The following is a 21,635-nucleotide window of genomic DNA, read 5'->3' as shown; positions in this document are numbered from 1 at the left end:
GACCTACTCAACAGATAAATAAAGAGCATCAGAAATGATAGCTATGTGAGTAAATATACTTTTTTTCTTATTTAAATCCCATTAAAATATAAATAAAAATAGTAACAATGTGGTATGGGATGTATAACATGTAAAAGTGAAATGTATGACATCAGCACAAAGGCTGGGAGGGGAGCAATGGAAATATACTAATATAAGGTGCTTATACTAAATATGAGTGTAACTTAAATATAAACTGTTATAAATTAAAGATGAACACTATACATTCTAAATCAAACACTAAAATAAAGAGGAAATTATAACTAATAAGGTAATAAAAAAGATTTAATCATAAAAAACACCAATCCAAAAGAAGGCAGCAAAGGGGGAAAAGGAGAACAAAGAAAGATCAAACAAGTAGCAAGCAGGTAGATTTAAACTTAATCATTATAAATAATCACATTAAATGTAAATGGTATAAAAACTCCCAGTTAAAAGGTGTAGGTTACCAAATTGGGTAAAAAAGCAAACCTAACAATATGCTGCCTACAAAAAACCCACTTTGAATATAAAGATATAAATAGGTTAAAAGTACAAGAATAGGAAAAGTTATTCTATCCTAATACTAGTGAAAAGCTGGAGGGGCTGGGACTTCCCTGGCTGTCCAGTGGTTAAGACTCCACGCTTCCACTGCAGGAGGCACGGGTTCAACCTCTGGTTGGGGAACTAAGATCCTGCATGCCACACGGCATGGCCATTAAAAAAAAAAAAAGCTGGAGGGCCTATATTAATATCAAAGTAGATTTCAGAACAAAACTATTACCAGGGGTAAAGAAAATTATCTTATAAAGATAAAGGGGTCAATTCATTAAGAAGTTAGAAATCCTAACTAGTAACTAAGCATCAGAATATATGAAGAAAAACCTGATTGAACTGCAAGAAGTAAATAAATCTACAATTTTTATCAGAGATTTCAATATCCTTCTATCAAAATTGATAGAATAACTAGAAAGAAAATCAGCAAATATACAGAAGACTTGAAAAACACTATCAACCTATCTGATCTAATTAACATTTATAGAATGCTCCACCCAACAACAGCAGAATACACATTGTTTTCAAGTGTACATAGAACATTTACTATGATAGAGACCATATTCTCAGCAATAAATGTCTTCATATATTTAAAAATATTCAAGTCATACAAAGTAACCACAATGGAATTAAATTAGAAATCAGTAACAAAAGGACATGTAGAAAATCTGCAACCACTGGGAGACTAAACTTCTGAAAGAGCAAGTTGCAAAAGAATACATACAGTATGATTCTGCTTAAGTTCATAAACATGTAAAATGCGTGTGTGTTCGTGGGTGTTGTGTGTGTAATATACACAATAAAAGTATTTTTAAAAGAGCAATGTAAATACGGTTTTAAAAACTCAGGATTGTAATTATCTCTGGCAAAGATCGTAGGAGATGGTTCATTGAATGCTTCAATTGAGTTGTTGACATTTTTTTTTAACCTGTGTGTTGGTTATACAGTTGTTCACTTTATTGTTTTTTATGATGTATATGTACATTACATATATTCTTTTGTATATATAAAATATTTCACAATAAAAATTTCAATAAAATGTATAGGTAACCAGTAAAGGAGAACTTAATATATAACTTCCAAAGCAACAGCAAGGGAAGAAAAAGAATACAGAAAACTTAAGCAAAGCAATAGAGAGCAGAAAAAGATTGAGGCAAGGAGAAGGAACAAAGAAAAGCTTAGGTAACTATAAAGCAGGAAATGAGATGATGACAATAAATATCAAAAACTGCAATTAATATAAATCAACTAAATTTGTCAGTAAAAAAACAGAAATTCATATTGAATTAATAAAACAAAACTTTGCATGTATATTTATAAGAGAAACACCTAAAACATAATAAAATATCATAGAAAGGTTTAAAGTAAAGGAGTGAAAAGTTATTCCACTCCAATTGTTACCAAAAGAAAGTTGATGTAGACTATTAATATCAGTTAAGATAGACTTTAAAGCAAATATGCATAGGCACAAAAGAGAATCTCTACATAACAACAAAAAGATAAATTCACCAGGTAGCTCTAACAATTCTGAATTTATACGCACCTAAAAACATGGCCTTAAAATACAGAAAGTAAAAATGCAGAGAAGTACTGCCAACCCTACCATTATGATATTAAATTTTAACTCACTTCTCCCAGCAATGATACAGATGTGTGTAGCTATAGACATTCTGAACAACACAATTTATATGCTTGAGCTAATGATAGAACTCTGAATTCAGTTGTTACAGAAAACACTTTCTTTTCAAGCACATACGGAACATTTAAAAATAAATAAATACCAGATACTAGATTGCAAAGCAAATTCTAATAAATACCCAAGAATCTGATGCTACTGAGATGAAGAAACTGAAATTTCACAGAGTTTAAGTAATTTTCTCCAGAACATACACTTAGTTAGGTAGTGCATGGTTGACTCCATGGTCTCTAACAATAACCACTATATTATACCATCTCTATTAAATGTTTAACTAAAAATTAAAAAATTTTATGCCCTATAATATAGTACATTTATTTTTTTCTACATTATCTCTGACACACTTGTCTCTGTGTAGGCATTCCTAATAATAGAAGTATTCTATTTTACTAGGAAGCTGTAATTTGAAATATGGGTAATTTTAATGGGTTGTGTAAGCATGCTAGACAGAAAAAACCACACCAACAAACAAGTCAGAGAAGTAGAATTATGGGAAGGTATATTGGGGCCATATTGATAACAGTTTATTCACTAGACAGAGATAGAGTATAAAAGGTTATTAGGGAAGTGTCATGTTTTAGAAAAAAAATATGATTCATATAAGAAATAAAGATCCTTTCAAAATACTACTTGTAAATTACATCATTGTATTTAAATTGACTTTCATTTGTTTTTGAGATATTTATCTCAAGAACTAGCATGGCAGTGTAGAGATAAATACATATATATATGTAAACATTGGTCAAAGTATTTCTTTTTGTTGGCTCTTAGATTTGGCCTCAGAATCTTTCTCAACATAATTCTCCTACCAGCTGTGATCAACTGATGAAACTTTTTCCAGGGCCTGGTACTGTAACAGAGAACAAGATTAGGAATTAATGTCCAGCACCAGCTCTATCACCTACTTAGCTGTGTGATCATAAATAAGGTACTTGGTACCCCTAAGCCTCGGTTATAAAATGGGACTGATGATATTTGCCTTACAGGATTATATAAAATAATGTAATCAGTACCTAGCCCAAATAGTCATTTAATAAATGTTAGTCTTTCTTTTTTCCATATTGCTATTGAAGCTAGTACACAGTATGGGCCCAGCGTATTCATAATATTATCTTCAATAACTATAAATAAACCCCAATTTAAAGAACTCATGGCGGGACTTCCCTGGTGGCACAGTGGTTAAGATTCCGCACTCCCAATGCAGGGGCCCGGGTTCGATCCCTGGTCCGGGAACTAGATCCCACATGCATGCCACAACTAAGAGTTTGCGTGCCAAAACTAAGGAGCCGGTGGGCCACAACTAAGGAGCCAGCGGGCCACAACTAAAGAGCCCACCTGCCACAACTAAGATGTAACGCAACCAAATAAATTAAATAAATAAATAAAATAAAGAATTCATGGCATGCAGATGTCTTAGGAGCATAATATAACAAGTATACATCTTCTTCAAGTCTCCGTTCAAATGTCACTTTAAGGTCTACCATGACAACCCTGTTTAAAGTTGCACCAGTGCCCTACCCCTAGCACTCCTAATTCCTTTACCCTTTTCCTCTTCTCCTTAACACTTATTTCTTTCTAAGGTAATATATCAATGGTGTTATCTTTTATTATCTTGATAGAAAGTTAAGCTCCACTAGAACAAGCATTTGTATCTGCTTCACTGACGTACCTTCAGCCCGTAGAACAGTGCCTGCCCTATGACAAGTGCTCTTTAAAGATTTTTTGAATTATTACTCTCAAAGCATAATACACATTTAAGATGAAGTTTATCATTAACAATAGTGAATATAAATCCATATTTCAAAAACTCTTTCTTGATAAAAAGTTCTTTGGCCAATTTCTTGTCAGCTCCAATTAGACTACCAATGTATTGCTTTTATTTTGTAATGTGTTGGAGAAGAGCTCTAATTAGATCATAATTATTTTTATCTTGTAATGTGGCTGAGAAGGACCACTACTAGGAGGGAAGAAAAGTTGGTACTACAATTTTATCATTAGTAATATCTTCAAAGTTTCTTTGCAGGAATCTTTTCATGCTTAAATTATATGTACAATTTGTCAGGTTATTTTAATTTAACTACATAATATAATCTATAAATTAACTTAACCCAAAAAATGCTAACTGCAATAACCTCACAGTAAACTGGAAGCAAACAAAAAAACAAAGTCCCCAGAAACCCTCTGTATTGTACAATTCCTACTCTCATCTCTCAGAATCTCCCTTGGTTACACCTTCCTCCACTTAGGAGACTACTATTTTAAATAACCAAAGCAAAAGAAAGAATAAATTATGTATTGTCCTTAATGTTGAGAAAAATAGCAAATCTGGGTACCTACCACACCCTACATCACAGAATATTATAGATTTTTATGCCAAAGTAAAGGTTAATTGCATGAATATCCTGTTTAGTCCTGGTGGCAGGCTGGGTGGGGGCGGGGGGGGGGGAGGTGCATTCTTGAGATAGGTGTGCAAACTAAATCGGCCTATATGTAGTTGTTTTAGCATAGCCCCTGTGGAGATGCTTTGTAAGTCAACAATTGTTCTCTTCAAATCCCCTGAAGTCACTACATCCCTTAGGTAACAGGTATCCTCTGCTACCTCTCCTACAACTATCTATCAATCCTGGGAGACCTCAGTGATGTTTATAATGCCCTTCATAACGTCAAAGAGCTCCACCAATCCTTAAAGTCCTCTGGCTGTTCCTTACTGTCTTACCTCCACCCTTCACTTGAAGACAACCTCAAGCTGCCTTAAAAATGCATTTTAATACCCAGTATGATACCCTTCCTTTGCGACTTTGTAACAAAATACTATTCATGTATATCTTTTGTCAGCCAAGACAGATTTGCCAGAACACAGGATAAGCAGCAGAGGGAGACCTCAGCGGAGTACACCCGTTTCAAAACACACTCGACTCAGGACAGCAGGATAAAGAGCTCTGAGAATAGATGACCAGAGTTCAGATATCCCTAGAGTTCAAACGCCAAGAGTGTTTAACAGCTCACAGAACTTCGGGGTGAGGAGTTCTACTTAAATTCCAGTAAGATGCATTATATTCATATGGAAAATATTTCAGACACAGAGAAAAGCAGCGTTACTTAAAGCTGCTCTCTTTCCAGATGAGTGTCGTCTCTCTGAGAGTTCACATTGGGAGGTTATATGTTTATTTTCAAATGCTCAAAACGTTTTTAGAATCCTGTGTGAAAAGGCAGACTAAAGCACATTCTTTTGATCGTCCTTAAGGGTAAGAAGCTGTCATTATTTGAAGCTGGCTCTTATGTTAGACAATAGCCTCCAAGAGTAAGTTGTAGAAAAGTGGATAATCAAGCCAATACTAATTAGGGGTCAAAAGTTATATGTGAGTGTAAAATGATGGGACTGATTTTCTTCTGACGGTTAACTATAACTTATTAATTTTGTAACAATACTTCATAATTATTTTGGAGTACTTTACAGAAGAGAACTTGGAAATGGTACATGGTACCACAAAGAAAACATAGAGGGGGAAGAAAAAAAAAAAGCATTTAAATTACAATATTCATTATTTACAATGATCAAAAACCATTACCAATAGCTCTTAATTATCAGCTGTTGTACCTGTTTTAAGGATTTATTTGGTCCAAAATAATAAGCAAGATTTAAAATATGTATATACGCAGACTCATACATACACATATATATAGGATAATGAAAGTTTTGTTATAACGTAGAGAAATATGTTTAAAGGTGTGAAAACATTTATATAATTGGTATCGTTAATGTTGTATCTTAAAGCTGGCCTTAAGTACTTAAGTAAAATTATGTACCATACAAAGCTAACCCACTTCTTGATATGCCATTTCCAAGAAAGCCTATTTTCTCATTCCCATAACCAGTCCACTTTCAACCTGGTTTAATATTAAAACTTTGGTATAAAAGACAAAAGAGAGGTATTTTCAATATACATTTTTTTAAACCTTTCTAAATATTTTACATACTAGAACATAACCTCTAGAAACCCTGGTTTGGGATTAGGGTTTACTTATAAATTAACATGTAAAAATTAAGGTTTCATTAAAAATATTTTCTTTGAAAAAGATATTATAAATCATTAAATAATATATAAGACAAATATATAGTTGATGGTATTGCTCTGATTTTGAAAGGTTAAAATGTATTGAGAGTTTTTTTAATTCTCTAGGAAATAGCCTTATTAATTAACTAAAAGTCTTAGTTTCCTTTTGTCTTCTTAGTATTTAAAATCAGAATTGCTTCAAATTAAGATCAGAAAGAATAATCTCCTTCAAGTAGTAATCATAATTATTTAAATATATTAAGCTGGAGAGAATTGGGAGGTTGATAGATATAATAAATGTTTCACCACAATGTATTTTACCATTCTTCAATCTTAGATTTTTTTTCAACATATATTATACAGTGACGGCATTCAGAATAAAATATAATAAGGTTGCACCTTAGTTTTCAAGAAACCCCTCTTTTTTAAGAAATCCTTCTGTACAACATCTTCAGCCTTATTCCAAATATTTTTTATGCTTTGACTGTAACTGATACAAGTGCATCCTGAAGTTACTGTGAATGCTGCTTTTTAAACTGGTGCTGGGTTTAGTGTTTCACTTCCACATTTTATCAAAGGACACCACCGCACCCTCCCCACCCAGTTAGTCAGGACAGACAGCCGTATAAAATGCCTTCTGAATTGACCACACTTAGCCACAAATTTGAATATCTCTAGTCTTCTTTTAACTTCCTAACTAAGATATCTTTTTCAAAATAAAGAAGAGAGAATTTCAAATTACCCCATGGTTCTACACAAAGCCTTCTGCCTAAAAGAGTTTAAACAATGTCATTTTGCATCATAGTGCTTTCTTAATTGTTGTTTTTATTGATGCAATTTATGCAGTATCTTTCTTCTGAGCTTTTTCATCACCGTTCATAGTCATCTCTGCCTTCATAGGAAGGGGGTTGAAGGGACAGAATCATCATTTTCCATTTTACAGACAAAGAAACAGATCCCACATCAAGATAGCAATAGAGCAAGATTGGATTCTTCGTCTCCCCATCCAATGCTCTTTTAAAACTGCCTGTCTAATTCTTTAGGCCTCCATATAATTTGTTAATAAATTTAAGCCGCTGAGAAAGTCAAGACAAACGAGCCCTGGCTGGATCTACAGATAATTTCCTGCAGAGGGCTATGAACTTCAATCCTACTGCATAACACTTTCTAACTATTTTAGTCCTGGCTGTCTCCCAAGGGTCTGGTGACAATCATATCAAATTGAGGATCCGAAATGTAGCAAGAATCACGCTAAACACACAGGCACTCATTTATACTTGGAACTTTTAACAGGATTTTTTGCCCTTAACTTCCTAATGTTTAAATCTCACTTATCCTTTCAAAACAGGGAGCAAATGCTACCTCCTTCAGGAAGTCTCTCTCTTAATCCCCCCCCTCCTCCCCCTGAATCCCCCAGAACTAAAAGAAATCTCTTTTCTGAACTCCCAGGAGTACTTTATTGGTATCTTTTCGCCCACTTAACACATTCTCCTTTATAATATTTTATGTATCTTAACTCTGCTGCTACTCTGCTAGTTCATTAGGTTAGGATCCATATCTGAGTCACTTAGTACGATTTCAACACATGCTTTCTAAAAGCCAATCAGTGTATTATGGGATAGATAGTAGAGAAATTAAAATAAAACGCTGGGCATTTCCAAATGGAAAATTACCAAAGAAGACACATGCACTCTTGAAAAGGGTGTTAGAAGGCTGGATAATAGTAAAGGGATACACAGTAGTTAAGGTAATACATGCTAATTAATTAGATCTTGAAATTGCATTTGATGCAATCCAAGTATTCCAATTAAGAACCTCTCATTATGTTACTGTTAACAGGACTGATCTGAGAATGGCTATCCCTTTTTATATGTGTAACAAAATCCAAACTCCTTTCCATGGCCTATAAGACCCTATATGATCTGGCCCTGGCCAACATCTCCAGCTGCGTTTCCTGTCCCTCTTCCACAAAAAGCTCCTGTCTAAATAGCCAAACTTTTTTTTGCCTCAGGGCTTTGGCCATTTGTGTCATTCTGCCACCTGGAACACAGTGCTCACCCCCCTTCCCTCCTCACCACCCACCAGCTACCCCAAAACTCTTACATAGACTGGTTCCTCATCCTTCAGATCTTAGCTTCAAAGACCAACCAGGCAACTCTATCTTAAAATGTCACCATAGGGTTTCCCAGCTATTATTTTCTATCATAACACTCTGTTTCCTCCTTCATCACAATTTATACTTTTTTATTTGTTTCTGAACTTGTCTGTATTATCTGTCTGCTCTCTCAGATCCTATGGTCATGAGAGCAGGAACCAACTGTATCTAGTATGGTTACCACTGTATACGTAATACCTGTTATAAAGTAGGTTCTCAATTCGTTTGCTTGAATGAATGAAGGAATGAATGAACGAACGAATAAAATACCAAATACATGAATTTCAAACGGAATTGTATAAGGTGACTTCAGTGTCTGAATAACCTTCAAGCTCAAATACTATAATGATTAAAACACTAGACCTGGGTTCAAATTCCATTTTTAACTGCTTACTAGCTGTGTCACCTTGAGTAATTTCCTTAGGCCCTCTAAACCTCAATTTCTTCAAAAAAGGGACTAAAAATAGTATTTACTTCTCTGAGTTGTGAGAATTGAATGACAAAATTCCTCCCTCCCTACTTAGCTATTAAATACTCAATAAATGGTTGATATTATTTATATTAGAATTTCTTTTTTCTCCCATTGGTTGTTTGTTTCTCATTTGTTTCACTTAAAACAACAATTTTACATTAATGAGGTTATTTTTAAAATGTGATCTTGGCTCAAGGGTCTTCTAGAAACAATTTTACAGCAAAGAGGTTATTTTTTGAGTTTTTGAGTTTTTTGTTTTGTTTTGTAAACAGCTTTATTAATGTACAATTGGCATGCCATAAACTGCACTGAAGTTATTTTTTAAATGTGATCTTGGCGCAAAGTGTCTTCTATAAAACACATGATAAGGAATGCTAACCAACAATGTTGTGTATAACTTTCCACGCTATATGAAGATAGGTATGTCCCGGCTGGAGAAATCTTTAGGAAACACCATGTTGAGATTCATTAAACAAATATTTACTGGGCACCAACTTGTGCCAGGCAGCGTGCTAGGAGTCAGGGATATATCCATGAATAAAATGGACAAAAATCCCTGCCTTCCTGGAGTCGACATTCCAATATTATTTGCTGTAATGCAAAAGGATATTAGAAAATTTGTAAATTTTTTCAAAGGAATTCTTTTAAATAGCCATACACTATGCTTAAAAAAGCAAATCTGTAGATCCATCTGTCACATGAAGTGAGTACATCTATAATAAAAGACCAACTCTACAATAGGCTTAAAGTGTACCCAGCAAGGATCCAATAGTCATAACCCAAGTTACAGCTGTTTCATTCTGTTAACAGGTTATTCTATGAGATACTTCCTAGCTACAACTTCCTCCACTCCTGAAGCTAGCAGTGATAAAAACGGTCTTTCCATCTTCCAACCTGTAAAAATCCCAGGTCTGAATACAATGTAAGGAAGAAATAAATGCTATAATATGAAGGAAAACATGAGAGGGAGAGGACTCAAATAAAATTAGAAATGAAAAAGAAGTTATACTGGGCACTGCAGAAATACAAAGCATCATGAGAGACTGCTACAAGCAACTCTATGCCAATAAAATGGACAACCTGGAAGAAATGGACAAATTCTTAGAAAGGTATAACCTTCAAAGACTGAACCAGGAAGAAACAGAAAATATGAACAGACCAATCACAAGTAATGAAATTGAAACTGTGATTAAAAATCTTCCACCAAACAAAAGTCCAGGACCAGATGGCTTCACAGGTGAATTCTACCAAACATTTAAAGAAGAGTTAACACCCATCCTTCTGAAACTCTTCCAAAAAATTGCATAAGAAGAACACTCCCCAACTCATTCTATGAGGCCACCATCACCCTGATACCAAAACCAGACAAAGATACTACAAAAAAAGAAAACTACAGACCAATATCACTGATGAATAGAGATGCAAAAATCCTCAACAAAATACTAGCAAACAGAATCCAACAACACATTAAAAGGATCATACACCATGATCAAGTGGGATTTATCCCAAGGATGCAAGGATTCTTCAATATATGCAAATCAATCAATGTGATACACCATATTAACAAATTGAAGGAGACAAACCATATGATCATCTCAATAGATACAGAAAAAGCTTTTGACAAAATTCAACACCCATTTATGATAAAAACTCTCCAGAAAGTGGGCATAGAGGGAACCTACCTCAACATAATAAAGGCCATATATGACAAACCCACAGCAAACATCATTGTCAACAGTGAAAAACTGAAAGCATTTCCTCTAAGATCAGGAACAAGACAAGGATGTCCACTCTCACCACTATTATTCCACATAGTTTTGGAAGTCCTAGCCACGGCAATCAGAGAAGAAAAAGAAATAAAAGGAATACACATTGGAAAAGAAGAAGTAAAACTGTCACTGTTTGCAGATGACAGGATACTATACATAGATTATCCTAAAGATGCCACCAGAAAATTATTAGAGCTAATCAATGAATTTGGTAAAGTTGCAGGATACAAAGTTAATGCACAGAAATCTCTTGCATTCCTATACACTAACGATGAAAAATCTGAAAGAAAAATTAAGGAACCAATACCATTCAGCATTGCAACAAAAAGAATAAAATACCTAGGAATAAACCTACCTAAGGAGGTAAAAGACCTGTACTCAGAAATCTATATGACACTGATGAAAGAAATCAAAGATCACACAAACAGATAGAGAGATATACCATGCTCTTGGATTGGAAGAATCAATACTGTGAAAATGACTATACTACCCAAAGCAATCTACAGATTTGATGCAATCCCTATCAAATTACCAATGGCATTTTTTACAGAACTAGAACAAAAAATCTTATAATTTGTATGGAAACACAAAAGACCCCGAACAGCCAAAGAAATCTTGAGGGAAAAAAATGGAGCTGGAGGAATCAGGCTCCCAGACTTCAGACTATACTGCAAAGCTACAGTAATCAAGACAATATCATACTGGCACAAAAACAGAAATACAGATCAATGGAACAGGATAGAAAGTCCAGAGGTAAACCCATGTTTTACCTATGGTCAACTAATGGTCACCTATGGTCAACTAATCTATGACAAAGGAGGCAAGGATATACAATGGAGAAAAGACAGCCTCTTCAATAAGGGGTGCTGGGAAAACTGGACAGCTACATGTAAAAGAATGAAATTAGAACACTCCTAACACCATACACAAAAATAAACTCAAAATGGATTAAAGACCTAAATGTAAGACCGGACACTATAAAACTCTTAGAGGAAAACACAGGAAGAACACTCTTTGACATACATCACAGCAAGATATTTTTTTGATCCACCTCCTAGAGTAATGGAAATAAAAACAAAAATAAACAAATGGGACCTAATGAATCTTCAAAGCTTTTGCACAGCAAAGGAAACCATAAACAAGATGAAAAGACAACCCTCAGAATGGGGAAAAATATTTGCAAATGAATCATCGGACAAAGGATTAATCTCCAAAATATATAAACAGCTCATGCAGCTCAATATTAAAAAAAAAACAACCCAATCCAAAAATGGGGAGAAGACCTAAATAGACATTTCTCCAAAGAGGCACATGAAAAGCTGCTCAACATCACTAATTATTAGAGAAATGCAAATCAAAACTACACCAATTAGAATGGGCATCATCAGAAAATCTACAAACAACAAATGCTGGAGAGAGTGTGGAGAAAAGGGAACCCTCTTGCACTGTTGGTGGGAATGTAAGTTGATACAGCCACTATGGAGAACAGTATGGAGGTTCCTTTAAAAACTAAAAATAGAATTACCATATGACCCAGCAATTGCACTACTGGGCATATACCCAGAGAAAACCATAATTCAAAAAGACAAATGCACCCCAATGTTCATTGAAGCACTATATACGGTAGCCAGGTCATGGAAGCAACCTGAATGCCCACTGACAGACAAATGGATAAAGAAGATATGGTACGTATGTATACAATGGAATATTACTCAGCCATAAAAAGGAACGAAATTGGGTCATTTGTAGAGACGTGGATGGACCTAGAGACTGTCATACAGAGTGAAGTAAGTCAGAAAGAGAAAAACAAATATCGTCTATTAACTCATATATGTGGAATCTAGAAAAATGGTACAGATGAACCTGTTTGCAAGGCAGAAAAAGAGACACAGATGTAGAGAACAAATGTATGGACACCAAGAAAAGTAAAAAAAAAAAAAAAAAAAGAATGTGCTTCTTCAATTCAATTACTTCTCTAGAGTCTAGATAGTGTTTTATCAAACTCCTGGTTGCAACTTATTAGTGGGCCATGAAATCGATTTTGTGGGTTATATCAAGCATCTTTTTTCCCAGAATAGGAAAAAAAAAATCATAGTACAATACATATAGTGTGAATTTTATTCTATGAAACGTGTGTTTCATGTATGTATATGAATCTAGTTACATGTATTTATATACGAGGACATGTATTTCTTACCATGAGTCAAAGATAAAAATACCAAGGAATCTTCATATGTTGGGGAGGAGTAAGGGGAGGTGTCACTTGTAGGTGCAAAAGTGAGAGAATAAGCTGAAATTTATAAATCAAAGAAAGTTCAATACTAAAACTTCTCCAAAATGGTAATCAGCTTATAGATTTTTGTTTTAATCATTTAAGGGGAGAGTGAGAAGCACTATGATGAGAATGCACTCACTTTTAATTCAGAAAATTGGTGCTCATTTAAAACAAACCTTAACTTCTCTCTCTTAGACCTAAAATGTTCTGTTCAGAAATAAAACTAAAGGCATGCTGAGTTTATCTTCAGGTTCAATTCCTAGCTTTAAAGTACTGTAATAACCATGAAGATTTAGCAATCCAAGATCCTTTGTCCCCTCCCAGGGAGAGTTGATCCTTCCTTCCTTTATAAAATAACAAGTGAATACCTAGGGCAAGGATTAACCTCATTGTAAAACAAAACAAACAAATGTTCCTACCTTAACAGTTGGTAAATTCAGGTTTCCCAACCTCAGGCTTCTTAATTCTGGACTGAAAAATTATTTGTAATGCCTTATAAATATTATTTGAAATAGGAGCCCCTATATCAGGAAAGTCATTTCTTAGGATATTAATTCACATCCTTTGAATGTTATTTATTTACATGGCTTTAATAGCAATTAAGACATTTAGGGAACACATTAAACCACAGATTAACGTACATTTTTCTCTTGGACAATCTATCATTCAAAGGCTTACCCCTACCCTTTTCCACCCAGGGAGATAAATGTTTCAGAACCACAGAGGCATATTTCCTTTCTGTCTGGTTTCTTAAAATTCATTTAAACATGCTTATTGAAATTTCCTGCCATGCAATATTTTAGCAAGATTCCCCCAATATATACAGCAATGCAGACTGTAAATACTGCATGACAAAATTGCTACCAAGTTTTCTTCCTTAGGCAAACAATACCACAGTCAAAATCCCCTACATAAACAATTCCAGTCAGTATGTAAATTAGATTAACATAATAAAAGAGTAAGTATGGCTGTTTTTCTCTAAGTCTTTTAAATACATAGGAGTGAATATTCAAAAACTGTAAATGCCCTGGGGGCATCAGGGCTCTTTGTGAGTTATCACCACAGATCTATAGGAGGACAAGAGGACCGCCCATCTCCAAACTAAAGATCACTTTCTCTATACAACACCCAAATCACAGCTCAAAGAAAACTGTTTTCTCTTTAAGGTACTGTGTTCAAAAATTTTTGAATTCCTAAGAAGTCCCAAGGAGTTACAGACTGATAAGACTACCAGAGACAAATTTTAGGGCTTTTCTGAGACCAATTTCCTATTCCTGAAAAAGAAAGAGACATGTCAAAACTAAATATGACTCCCTTTAAACAACTGTAAAATCAAGACACTAAAAGTAAAGCTATCTAGGGACTTCCCTGGTGGTGCAGTGGTTAAGAATCCGCCTGCCAAAGCAGAGGACATGGGTTCGATCACTGGTTGGGGAAGATCCCACATGCCGCGGAACAACTAAGCCTGTGTGCCACAACTACTGAAGACCACGCACCTGTAGCCCGTGCTTCGCAACAAGAGAAACCCCCGCTAGACGGAATTAGAGAAAGCCTGCGTGCAGCAACAAATACCAAACGCTGCCATTAATTAATTAATTTTTAAAAAGCAATTGCCCTCAATTTAAAAAAAAAAAAAAAGAATGTGAATTCTTAAAAATAAAAACGTAAAGTTATCTAAGCGAATACACAAAGATTCATTTCCTTAGGCCTCATAGAATGATCTCTTGGCCATGGTATGGTATAAAATACTCTGGAAAAAAAGATAAATATCAGAAGTAGTTGCCACCCTTTTAGCAGCTCATTATAGGTAAGGGTGGGTGAGAGGCTCTGGACTGACATTTTCCTCCTGTCTAGCTACCTAAAAGTGGCAAAGTAATCAGGCATCTGGGGGACCAGCTCATTTCGTAGGCTGGAACTAGTTAGAGAAATTAGAATCTTGATCTTGTTTTAAACTTTGAGGCTTAACCTCCTTTGTTTTAAAGGAAAATAAACACTGAAATTTTGATTAAACTTACAATATTGGCTCCCACAAGAATTAGAGGTCTTGACCACCGTTTTCTGTTTATCTATATCCCCTGGGTAGATATATGAACTCAACTAGTTTAACACTGAGAGCTAGTGAATGGTCTTTCTTTAGAAGAGTTCCTTTTACTCCTGCATACTGGTTAAAACACAGACTTTGGAATCATATAGGCTTGAGCTGGACGCCAGCTATATGGCCATGAACAAGTTGCTTAATCTAATCCCTCGATTAGAAAATGGGAATATTAATCAGTACCTGCTAGACAGGGTTGTTACGAGGATTGAGTAAGACAATTCATACATGTAAATGGTAGCTCAAAGAAGACTGAGAATCAGGAAGCTACCTATGCAGGAGGAAGAGGAGGAGAAAGGAGGAGGGAAAATAGGAAGAGGAAAAGGAAAAAGATAGGAGAGAGTATGGGGGCTAGTAAAAGGGTAAAGGGAGTAAAAGGGAAAGAGAGAAAGCCATAATTATACAGTTACTCCTTTGAAGAGTACACACACTGTACTTAGCAAACACATAATCACCAAAACCTTTTCTCCAGCCTTCACCTGAGCAATTGGTCCAAAAAACAAAACCAACAAAGCCCGTGTGTAGCAATGAAGACCCAACGCAACCAAAAATAAAAAAATAAATAAATACATTTATTTTTTTAAAAAGTGGATGTATTTTTAAAAAACCAAAAAGGTCCTACTGTATAGCACAGGGAACTATATTCAATATCCTGTGATAAACCGTAATGGAAAAGAATATGAAAAAGAATGTATATAAATGTATAACTGAGTCACTTTCCTGTACAGCAGTAATTAACACAACACTGTAATTCTACTATACGTCAATAAAAAATAAAAAAAATTAAAAAATAAAAAAAAAATAAAATAAACAACCACACAGCCATGCTGATTGGGTTTCACTTTAAATTCATGACCACAAGTAGCAACTGGTTTAAAAATAAAGAAAATTTGTTTTTCTGTCCTTGATTAATTCAGTTGCTCAATTATATAATGAAGAATCTAAGTGCTCCCCATTGTTTTCTTCTGCCAAACTCAAGAGTAAAAGACGACAACTGCAAGTATCATGCAGACATACACCTAGTAGAAGAGGAACATTTCCTTCCTTAGAGATCGTTTTGTCAGCAAAGAAAACCTTTCCTGGAAGCCCCTAAACAATCTTCCCCTTCTTTTTCATTGGACAGAATGGTATCACTTTACCATGTCTTCATCAGTCTTTGGCAAGGTGGATGAAACCATCATAGCTGGATTAAGTCAATCAAGTTTCACCCCCTGGAATGGGGTTCATTTTTATCAATATACATGGCCGGGAGGATGATAGAGATACCTGGAGGATTATATTAGCAGAAGAGTCTATGGCCATACCACCCTGATCGTGCCCAATCTCATCAGAAGAGAAATATATTGTCAGAAACATCACTAGATTGGACGAAGCAAACAGTACAAAACGAAAAGAGGTCTTTGGATCCCCCCAAATTCTACAAGCAGCAAGCAGGTTAAGAAAACTACTTCAGCTGCAAACGTGTGCTATCCTTCATGAGAAAGGAAAGATAACTTGGAGGGTGGAAATAAGAACCCAGAAGGTGGAGCCAAGAGCCACAAAGGATTATTTTCAGACATTGAGCCCTAATCTAGGAAACGTCAACCTGTGCATAACTGTATATCAGAATTGCTCTAGACCAGTGACTCTTGTGTGACTCCCTATTCCCCCTTTTTGAAGAAGAATGTGTGCATAGCAGTTATCCTATGCCTATCCTACATTGAGTGTATGTGGAGGAAGATAATTTGTCTCCTTGGTTCACAAGTGTTCTGAGAAAGAGGAACTGTACTCAAGGAGCTTATGGAACTACATCTGAGAAGTCATCTACACCTGACTTATATGATGAGATTCTGAATTCTGTGGTGATGCTGTAACGGAATGAGACTTTTAGGAACTTTGGGAGGAAGAAAGTACATTTTACATATGGGAGCAACATGAATCAGGGAGCAGAGAGTGAATTGTGGTAGCAGACCTCCGAGATGGTCCCCAACGATCCCCACATTCTGGTATTCACTCCTTATATAGTGCACTCCTACGCTGAATCAGCGTTGCTCTGTGTGACCAATAGACTCAGCAGAAGTGATAGCATGTGATGAGGCTAGATCATAAAAGACCTTGTGGCTTCTGCCTTTCTTTTTCTCTTACATCACTTGCTCTGGTGACCCACCTGCCATGACATAAGCAGTCCTATGAAGAGGTTTCCATGGCAAGGAACTGAGGCCTCCTGCAAACAGCCATGTGAGTAAGCCCCAGTCAAGTCTTCATATGAATGCAGCCCAGTCAACAGCTTATCTGCAGCCTCACGGCAGATACAGAACACAAATCACCTAGCTATGCCCCTTCTGAATTCCTGACCCACAGAAACTATGAGAAAATAAGTATTTACTATTTTAAACTTCTAAATTTGGGGATAATGTAATGATAGATAATAATTCATGGTGTTGTTATTAAAAGTGCTATAATATTTTTTTCTTAAAGACTGCCTGTTCTGAGACATTCTCAAAACCAGTTACCAAGAAAGTATTAGGGTCCCTTTTAAAAGAAAATAGCACAAAATGGTTGATACATATCTACATCCCAGAAAAGAGCAAAATATCAAACTCTGCAGTAACGACTAGACAATAAAGATCTCTGTTCTTTGTGCATCGTCTTCCATAATTCAAATGATTAATAATAATATTATAGAGGCATTTAATCGATATGCCCCCATTGAAAGGTTTAATTCAGTTGTGTGTGACAGTAAGAAAGCCATTGGGGATGAGGAAAGGAAAGAAGGGGCAAATGAAAAGAAAGATGCTATTAGAGGGCAGTGCAGTGTAGTGGTTAAGAGCCAAACTGCCTTCAAATCCTGTCTGAGTGGCCTTCCTCATTTGTAAAATGGGAATAATTACTGTTCGTCCTCACAAGATTGTTATAAGGATTAAATAAATACATGTAAAGTAAATAAGAGAGCACCTAGCACACAGCAAGTACTTAATAAAATCACTTACATCATCCTGGAGGTGTGGATGGGATGGGAATGTATAGATTTATTTTGGGTCACAAAGAAAATTCAGTCACAGTCTTACTTGGCAGGTTATGCTGCTTTAGTTTCCTTTCAGAAAACCTCAGGAGAGTGCAAAGAGAAGCCCTGATCTAACTGGGAGGCAATTAAAACTATAGTTAGTGGCACCTATATTTGTTTTAAGCACCTCTCTATCCATCAGTAGAAAACCTCCTGGACAGCTTGAGTATACTCTTAAGTGTTGAAAGTTATGTCTACCATGTATGGGGTGACCAAATACTTTATTATCCAAACTGGGACACTTCTGAGAATAAAATAGGCCCTAGATATAATTATATGTGAAAAGTAGGCTTAAACTGGAACCGTTCCAGGCAAGGAGCAATGAACATTTTGGTCATTGTGACTGTGGCACAAGTTCATAGAAAGAGGCAATATGCATGTTTTAATGAAATCAAACAATAACATTTTGCAACTATGCACAGAATGAAGAAATGGTATCTACTTTCAATAACTGCCTTGCCGGAATTTGAATAATTCCTTTCAGAGAAGGCCAAACACTTATAATAATATCCATATAACAATTACACATAATAAAAATACATCTCAGAAACACTTGACCTTGTTGACAACTTTTATCTTCTCAAAAGTCCCTCTTCCTTGCTTCCCATGATCATACTTGCTCCCAATTTAAGCTCTATTTATTTTCTCACTTTCTTTTATGGGCTCTTCTTCCTTCTCCCCTCTCTGATATTCCCTTGGCCTTTTTCTCATTGCACACACTCCCATTTGCTGAGCTTACACACTCTCATTGCCTGAACTATCACACGTGAACGCTGATGACTCCTAAGCCTTTATTTGTAATCCCAACTTCTCTCTTAAACTCTAGACCTGAGCTATCCAGTATGATAGCCATTAACTACTTGTGGCCATGGAGCACTTGAAATGTGGCTAGTTCAAATTGAGATGGCTGTAAGGATAAAATACACATCATACTTGAAAGACTTAGAAAAAAATGAATAGAAAATATCTCATAACTTTTATATACATTGTATGCTTAAATGACAATATTTTCAGGTATACTGGGTTAAACAAAATGTATCATTAAAATCAACTTACCTGTTTCTGTTTACTTTTTTAAATGTAGCTGTTAGACATACCTAACTAACATATATAAGAGTACATACATAACTCACATTTGTAGCTCACATTATATTTCCATTAGACAGCACTGCTCTAGATTCCTATCTCCTATTAATTATCTCAACTCTGAAATTCCACCAGTACCTAAAATTCAGTATGTGCAAAACTGAACTCGTCAACTTCTGTGTTCAGTCCATTCTCCACATCAATGATAGAGTGATATTGCTAAAACACATATCCAGTCACATCACTTCCTTGCTCAAAGTTCTACAATAGTCACTTTCAAGATCAAAAAATAATAATAATCTAAGCCTCTCAATCTCTACCTTCAAGGGCTTACAATGTCTCCTCCCTTTCTCTTCACAACTAAACTGAAAGCTCCAAGAAGGCTGGGACTATGTCTCTCAATCAGAAAACAGGAAAAGGCAGACTTCCCTGGTGGCGCAGCGGTTAAGAATCCACCTGCCAATGCAGGGAACACGGGTTCAGTCCCTAGCGGGAAGATCCCACATCCTGTGGAGCAACTAAGCCTGTGCACCACAACTACTGAGCCTACGCTCTAGAGCCCGCGAGCCACAGCTACTGAACCCGTGTGCCACAACTACTGAAACCCGCATGCCTAGAGCCTGTGCTCCACAACAAGAAGCCTGCGCACCACAAAGAAGACCCAACGAAGCCAAAAATAAATTAATTTAAAAAAAAAAAGAAAAAGAAAACAGGAAAATGCATCACAAAGACAAAATTCATTTAAAAAAATTTTTTTGGAGTGATTCTTAAAACTATGGGTCAAACCCAGTTCTAAGTGTTTTGGGTATACTTAATCCTTACAACAATCCCATAAAGAAGGTATATAATCTCCATTTTACAGATGAAGAAATAAGGCACAAAGAAGTTTAAGGGATATGCTTAAGGTCACACAACTGGTATATAATGGAGTTCATAGTGTGTCCTGGGAATGGAATACAGTCCCATGGGGCTACAGCATGGAGTGCAAATGAAACTAGAAGCTAAGTTGGAGTCAGATCATGGCACGCCTGAAATGCTTTCCTAAAGACTTTGAATTTTCTTCTATAAACAATGAGGTTTTTGACCTGGGAAGTGATTGGCATGCTCTGACTGATATTTAAGGAGGTAACGTGGGTAATCATGTGGATGGCTGAGGAGCAAGAGACTAGAGTGTTCCTCCATCTGTATTCTCCCTCTCCGTACCAACATTTCCTCCAGACGCCCAAATTTCCTATGTGAGAGTTACTGTGAACTCCTTCTCCCTTATTAATCAGACACTTAGTACTATCAAGCTTACTTTCTAAATTTTTCTCCAATTCATCCCCTCTTCTCTCGTCCCACTGCCTTTAAGTCACATCTTCATCACCTCTTACTGAGATAACTGAAATAGCCTCTTTACTACCTCCAGTCTTACTCCCTCTAGTTTATCCTTCACATGGCCCCAAAAGATTGTTGCAAAATTTTACTCTGATCGTGCCAATCATAACGTTAAAACCCTTCAGTGGCTCCTTATCAACTTCAGGCTCTTTAGCACGATATTCAGGAATCTTCATGATTTCACTCTTGTCTGCCTCTACAGCGTCAACTCCAGCTACCCGCCCCCTCCAATTATTAAACGATTAGCTCCTCCTCTTGTATTGCATACCCCTGTGTCTTGGCTCGCTGGGTTCTCTGCCAAGAACTCGGTTCCTCCCTTCATCCACGGAACAGCAGTTAACTCATCATTCAAGACAGCTCAGGCTTTATTTCCTTTGGGAAACCTTCCTACACACCCCTCTTTTCCAGGCAGAGTTAGGTGTGTCTACTCTGAACTCCTGTAACATTCTATGATAAATATTTATACAATTAATTATACCACATTTTAGCTATAAACTTTCTTTAATAAGTCACTCATCAGAGTGAGGCTGTGTCTTACTGATTTCAGTTACTGAACCAATATTTATTGAGTGCTGCCAGCACGCGCCCCCCCTCGCCCCCCGCCAACCCCCCACCCCCACCCCCCCCCACGCCAGACAGAGAGTGCTTGGCTAGAGCATCCTCTCCGGCTAAATTCAGCTGTATGACTTCCATCCTTCTCCGGTGCATTGTAGGGAGATCTACAAAAAGAGGCAGCCAGAAATATCTGCTTTGGACCCAAGGTTAAGAAAGTCCTTTCTTTAAAAGTGTTAGAAGGAGAAGAATTTAAATTTTAAAAGTGCATTTAATATCCCAGGTCTTGTCACATCTGTATGTGTACCTTTAGTATGTGACTTTTACTTTTTTTTTTTTTTCTTGTAAATTCAGTTTGCCCTTCTGAGAGAAAAAGTATGTATTATGATGGTGTTTCTATATGTTATCCAAATGGGTCCCTTCCCTGGGATGTGACTGGGCCAGTGGCATAGTCTTCTTGAGATTTTGCCGAGGGAAGACTGGGCTG

Source organism: Balaenoptera borealis (genome assembly GCF_965194805.1).
Source record: "Balaenoptera borealis genome assembly, chromosome: 1".
NCBI lineage: Eukaryota > Metazoa > Chordata > Mammalia > Artiodactyla > Balaenopteridae > Balaenoptera > Balaenoptera borealis.
Note: the sequence above shows the minus strand (reverse complement) of the source record.